Genomic DNA, 7,134 nt, shown 5'->3' on the forward strand with positions numbered 1-7,134 from the left:
TATAGATCCTTTGCCTCTTTGGTTACATTTATTCCTAGGTATCTTATGGTTTTGGGTGCAACTGTAAATGGAAATGTAATTTCTCTTTCTTGTCTTGTTGTTGGTGTGAAGAAATGCAAGTGATTTCTGTGCATGCAAATGACTTTTTCAATGCACATCTCCGGCCCAGCTTGTGTATATACACAGCCTTCCAGAAATCCTCAGGTCCTCAATCAAATTCTAGCATTCCATCTCAGCTTGGCTCCTTCTCCTCTCCCTGACCCCTTCATTAGTAGCCCTCTCTTGTTCTCATTGGTCAGAAAGAGTGTGAGGCCTTCCTTGAGAGCCCTTAGACTCTCCCACCTCCTACCCAACATGCCAGAGGTTTCTCTTTGCTCTATCATTGGGCTAAACTCTGAATCGGACCACACTCACCGTCTTCCTGGCTACGTGGCTCAAACATGATCATCCACTTGTGTTACTCCCACACCCTAGTGAGGGTGTGTTTGCTCCCACCACAGCCTCTCTGTGGGCTCTATACACCATGCTGTAGCCCACACGGTCTTCACAAAATTCAAGATTGTTTTGTTTTCCTGCTTAAAACCCACTATGGCAACTTAAGAGCCAGTGGAACTAATGGTTGCTTCTGCTGGGGGCAAATATTTCTTAAAATGTCCTTTTAATGTTAACATGGTAGTGCATTATTGCTGCTGTCTGATCTTGCCATTGTGCGTACATTCCTGCAACATCAGTGGTAGTGAAGACTGGGTTAAATGCTTTTGGCTAGTTTATAGAAAACAGAGGAAAAGCAAAAAGCTATTAAATTGACACTAGTATACTTTTTCCCCATGTTTACTGGATGTTCTATTTCTTGTGGAGCAGAAGCATTATTTTCAGATCCTATCTTGATCTGGGGCTTAGTGGTCTTTGTCAGTATATGCTTAAAGGGATATCTATTCAGTAATTATTCTGGGTTTTGCCAAAAAACCCTCAGTGTGCACATAGTTGCAGATCATCAGGATGACAATTTTGTTAGACTAATTCCAGAAACCTAGATTTTGCTTTAATCTTAAGACTGATAGGAACATTGTTATAAAAGCTGAATTTCATTTGAAATGCATTCATTAGTCTTAATAAGATGGAAGAAAGAGTAGCATTTTACCCTTTCTGTATTGTGCATACTTGCATCTAGCATTTATTTTCAGATTCAAAGATTCTAATTTCAGCAGCTGTGTTCTAAAAATGAAGGTGATCTTTTAGTAACTTTTAACTGTAAGTAAAGTTCCTTTAGAAACTTTTAAATTTTCTATCCAAAGGTATGAAAAATACGTTTGAAAAGATGATTCTATTTTTCCCAGTCTAGTAAAATTTTTTTCCTTCATTTTGAAGAAAATGAGGTTTCTAGCTTTCCCATTTTATAATATAGCTGAAATTGCTAGAAAATGATTATTATAACTTTTCATTTGCCAGTGATGATTTCAACAGATACATTTACCCTTTGTTTTACACACTGCATTATGTCAAGAAAGTTCTTATACTAAAGACCAATTTCAAAACTTATGCCATAAAGTACTGAGTACATAAAGTGTCTTTTAATTGAAAACATTTAAAGAAATCGGTGGGCTAGAAAAACACAAAAAGATATTATTGAAAGTTAAAGGAGAATGGAAAAGTGTTTGCTGGCAGGTGTGTCTGATGCCTCAGGAATTCCACCAACAGAAATGTCTGTATACGCTTAAGGAAAGCCATGACAAGGAATATTCATGGGAGCATTGTTCATGATATTTGAAAACTGAAAACAACACAAGTCACAGATGTGTGTTAAAAAAAGAAACTAGCATATGCATGCAGTCCTTTGTTATATATAGTGTTTGAATAATTCTAATAGACAAATGTGCACATGACAGTCTGGATGATTAGAGTATATAATTTTGAGAGAAGGAATTGAGAGTAATTTAGACACAAAGGAGCATATACTTTATGATTCTATCTTTATGAAGTTAAAAAGCAGACAAAATTAAGCAACAGTAGTAAAGTCAAAATTCTGATTCTCCTGAAATGGGATTCGGTAATGAGGGGACTTTGAAGTGATCGTAGTTTTCTTTTTCTGGATTCTCATTACACAGGTGCATTCAGTTTGTGAAATTTTATCCAACTGTATATTTATAATTTATAATTTATTAATATAATTTTAACTTATTGATATAATTTATCAAACTATAATTTTTTAAAAAAATATTTATTAGAGAGAGAGAGCATGAGCTGTTAGAGGAGCAGAGGGAGAGGGAGAAGCAGGCTCTCCACTGAGCAGAGAGCCTGACACAGGGCTCGATCCCAGGACCTTGGGATCATGACCTGAGCCAAAGGCAGATACTTAACTGACTAAGCCACCCAGGAGCCCCTCAAACTGTAATTTTATAATTTGTGCATAGTGTGTGTGTGTGTGTGTGTGTGTATGTTAAACAGAGTGTTTCATAATCTATGATAATGAGTATAGTTTATCAAGAGAGGATATTTGAATATCTGGCTACTAATGGTCTCATTTGCATGCAAATACTTTGGTATAATTTATCAGCAGTCCATCATTTGGTCTTTGTTAGCACCCTCTGTGTTGACTAGAGTAAGGATGCCAAGTCACCTTTACTAAACTCACAAGATCCTGATGAATGAGCAAGAAAGTCAATATTGATTGACAATGAAGGATATTCTTTTCTATGACCTGCAATGGTGAAATTCCCTGGTTTGGTTAGAGTTTTCATTATCATCAAATTATAGTGTGTATAGAATGAAAACAGAATAATGTGAAGGATCTTGAGGGCCTTTTCATCTAGAGGATGGTGACACTCAGTTGTGCATTCTTATATAAACAGAGTTTTTGTTTCCAGTGGCTGTGTAAGGGTTCCTAATGATTAATGTCTCTCGGAGGATGCCAGGTAAACCATACCACCTGGCCCTGTTCTTTTCTCTAAATTCCAGGCTCTGTGCTTTCTTCCCATTCACACAAGTTTTTGGTAGGTAAAATGCAGTGCAGATGATAATGCATCCGGCTATAGGAACATACACTGTTCTGAAATAGGAGAGCACAGATTTCCAAACCTCTCCCACTTTTTGGCAGGTCCTCAAACATAGTAGCATCATGAGCAACGATGGCACAGTCAGAACAAAGCAAGTTAGTATTCTTTTTGAGAGAATCTCGGAGTTTTCAGTTAGTTTGGAGAGAGACATGATGATTTGACAAGCCCCGTCCTGCTATTCATCATCTTTTACTGATATGCTTTTAAAGTGAGGCAACTTACGGGGGTCAGACAGAACAGAATGAGGATGGATTATAAATTCACATGCTGGTGCCTTTGTGTTTTTCTCCATATCTCTGGGAGACCCATCCCTTCAAAACACTTGTGGGCTGGAGCACAGACACACACTCGCACACTTGATAAATTCCAAAACAAAGGAGTATTTATCTAAGTCAGTGGTCCAAGTCAGCAGGGTGATACTATGATTTTCTAGCATGCTGACCTCTCAGCACATTTTATAAGGAGGAGTTAGAGCATCGAGTTAAAATGGCATCAAGGACGAAGTGGGAAAGACTTAAAAGGCTGGGTACCTGTGGTGAGGGCGCAGACCACAAGGGAGAGGAGGAACGCATGCCAGTTAATACTTTGAAAAATGATCTCATCACATCAGTGCTTGTCCTTTCCCAACTTTTCTTTCTTTTTCTTTTCATTTCTTTCTCTTCTCTTCTTTTCTTTCCTTCTTTCCTTCCTTCCTTCTTTCTTTCGGCTCCATACTGGGTATGGGGCTTGAACACATGACCCTGAAATCAAGGCCTGAGCCAAGATCAAGAGTCAAACACTTAACCAACTGAGCCACCCAGATACTTCAGTGTACTTTCCTGACTTTTACAGCATTTGTCTCCTGACTTTTACAGCATTTGTCTCTAGTTTAAAAGTTGGTTGTTTACAGTGTCCTTAATTAATTGCCATTTTTACTTGCGTTTTCTTATTTTTCTGAGAGTTATGCTAGAATATTGAGAGCAGAAATTGCTGCTCACTCTGTTATTCATCTTCTGTTACTCTTGGCAGTATTGGGCACATAAATTAGTCATTTAATAGATGTTTGTTTAGATTTTAGTCTTTTAAATTATCAAAGTTTCCTAATGGGAACAAGGGACAGAGAATCTCATGGTATTGCAAAATAGTAAGGCCAGCTTTGAAGATCTGGTACGACTGAGATCATAATGGGAATTTCACAGCAATTTTCCTTGCTTTGTCTTTTCAGAGTTGGCCAGGAATAGGAATGTAGGACTTACATTGTTTCCCATGATCGTGTTCTGTTTTATTGTGGTAGAACTGAGACTTACTTTTGTAAAATGGATTCCCAGGGTCAGTGGTTTATTATTACAGAGTTGGACCTATAACCCACTGTTCTTTGTAAACTTGGATTATTGATGTCTACATCATTCTCATTTTGCATTTGCATTGTGATAAGAGTTTGGTTCTGTCTTCTTGTTCAACCATAATACACTAAGTAAAACACTGAACTATTTTTAAGAATCTGGCTTACTTCCATCCCTTTCTTTTTTGTGTTTCCTTAGAATAATGGGCTGTTATTTGTAGTTTGTACTTTGAATTGAGAGAAAAATAAAAACAAAACAAAATCATGTTCCAGTAATTAGTTTTTCTTTTGAAAGCAACTCTTCAGTTTTCTATGAGAAAAATGCTGGATCCTTTTACTTTTAATTCATATTCTTTCTTTTTCCCTTTCTCCTCTTCTCCTTCCTTTATAAGGAAATTTTAAATTGAGTGTTTCATCTCTTGTCATTTTATCAGACTATATAGCCTACCATGATTCCTTACAATAATTGTTCTTACAATTAAAAAAGAGATTTTATTAAGTAAATTCATGTATCAAATCAGGGATATGTCTTTTGAAAAGAGTGAGAAGAGACCAATCCTTTGTGGTTATAGGGTTTTTTTCTTTTCTAATTTTCAATTCCTATCACGTTAAATCTAACTGGAGGGAGCCCATTTGTTGTGGGCTTGAATTGAACCTGCCCCGCCCAGAGGAACTTGCTTGCAGACCCCCCATGTAGGGGCGGGCCAGCCGGATGGAGACGTCTAATCAGTGGGGTGCACACATATTTACTATGGTAAATTGGAATTCTATTGGCCATCCGTATTGCTGACCGAGTGTGACTGTGCAGCTTTCCCTGTGTGCTGCAGTCCTATTGGCCATCTGTGTGTGGGCCGGCTCGTCCATCCCTATAAAGGTCAGTCTGTGAGGTAGTGTGGGTTTTTTGTTTGTTTGTTTGTTTGTTTTCTGTTCTTTGGTTCATCAGGAGCAGCGTTCCTGGGGAACAGCATTCGTGGGGGAGCAGCGCTCATCGGTTCGCCGGGCAGCGGCCTCGCCAGCCCGGGAGCAGCCTCGCCAGCCAGGGAGCAGCGCTGCCAGAGCGTCATGAGCGTTGCTGGGCAGCAGCCTCCCCAGCCCGGGAGCCGCCTTGCAGCCGGGGAGTGGCCTCGCTGGGGAGCAGCACTGCCAGAGCATCATCAGCATCATCATCGGGAAGCGGCCTCGTGGGGGAGCGGCACCAGGAGTGCCAACGTCGGTCTTGTTCCTTTGGTCACAGACCCTAACAGTAGGAGACTGCCCTCCGCTCTCTCTTCACCTGGAAGCCACCCTTGTAGTCCTGCATCACGATGGTGCTCCAGGGTGGTCTACTAACCCGCAGAGAGGAACCAGTACCCCTGAAGAGCATCTCTGTGACCTTGTCCATGCGTGAGTTTGTGGCTGGTGTGTCTGCTACCTTAAACTATAAGAATGAGGAGGAAGTTCCTTTGGAGACCTTCTTTGTGTTCCCCATGGATGATGACTTAGCTGTCTACAGCTTTGAGGCTGAGTTGGATGGGGAAAAAAAATTAAAGGAGAAGACAGAGGCCCACAGCATCTATGAGAGTGCCATCAGCAACCGCCGCCAAGCTTTCCTACTGGAGGAGGACAAGTACTCCAAAGATGTCTTGTGTTGCAGTGTGGGGAACCTGAACCCAGGGTCGAATATAGCAATTACCCTGAAGTATGTGCAAGAGCTCCCCTTGGAAGCGGATAGAGCCCTGTGCTATGTGCTCCCAGCTGTCTTGAATCCTCGATACCATGGCTCTGGATCATTTGAGGACAGTTGCTTTGATATGAAGACTCCTGTCGTTCCCTTGGAGGACGTGCCCTTTACACTCAGCATGGTTGCCACCATCAGTTCCCAGCATGGCATTGAGAGGATCAAGTCCAACTGCCCCTTCAGTCTTACCAAGTACCTTGGAGAAGATAAGACTTCTGCCCAGGTTTCCTTGGCTGATGGACACAAATTCGATCGAGATGTGGAATCCTGATTTACTACAGTGAGATGCATACCCCCACTGTAGCTGTGGAGATGGGGCAACCTGGAGACAACTCAGATGGTTTCATGAAAGATCCGTCTGCGATGGTGTATTTCTACCCAAATATCCCAGAATCTCAGTCACCTGTCATCTCTGGAGAATTCATCTTCCTCATGGACTGCTCAGGAAGTATGCAGTCAGTCCCCCATAAGTAAACAGGATAACTCTCAGCTATGCATAGAGGCAGCCAAGGAAACACTGATTTTGCTGCTGAAGAGTTTGCCTATGGGCTGTTACTTCAATATCTATGGATTCGGAAGTTCCTTTGAGGCATTCTTTCTGAATAGTGTGAAATACACTCAGCAGACCGTGGAGGAGGCGCTGAGGAGAGTTAAGCTTATGCAGGCTAACCTGGGGGGCCATGGGGTAGCAGCCGTTGTTAGGTAGCAGGAATCATGGGGTAGTGGGAATTGTCGGGTAGGAGGAATCGTCGGGTAAGGGAAGTAATCAGGGTTGGTGTCCTGGTCATCGTCACCTCTTTGTAAGAGACGGACCTGACTGGTTGGTTTGATTTTCGATGCATGGTGCAAAATAAAGCTTTGCGTGATTTTCGCTTTGTGTCAGTCTCGTTCCTTTGATCATGGACCCTAACACTAACCATTTTTACCCCCCAATAGGAATTTCTTTCTCTTGGTACCATTTCAGTTTTGTAAACAAGCAGCATATAATGTTTTAGGTATGCTGAGTCATAGCTGCATTCTAAATCCAAAGTCCAGTTATAACA

General features: G+C 41.1%; 1 pseudogene; it reads left to right on the plus strand.

Annotated features, from left to right (window-relative positions):
• Positions 1 to 5,678: 5,678 nt before the first annotated feature.
• LOC123955015 lies at positions 5,679 to 6,797 on the plus strand (annotated as a pseudogene).
• Positions 6,798 to 7,134: the final 337 nt, after the last annotated feature.

Source organism: Meles meles, chromosome 13 (assembly GCF_922984935.1).
Source record: "Meles meles chromosome 13, mMelMel3.1 paternal haplotype, whole genome shotgun sequence".
Taxonomy (NCBI): domain Eukaryota; kingdom Metazoa; phylum Chordata; class Mammalia; order Carnivora; family Mustelidae; genus Meles; species Meles meles.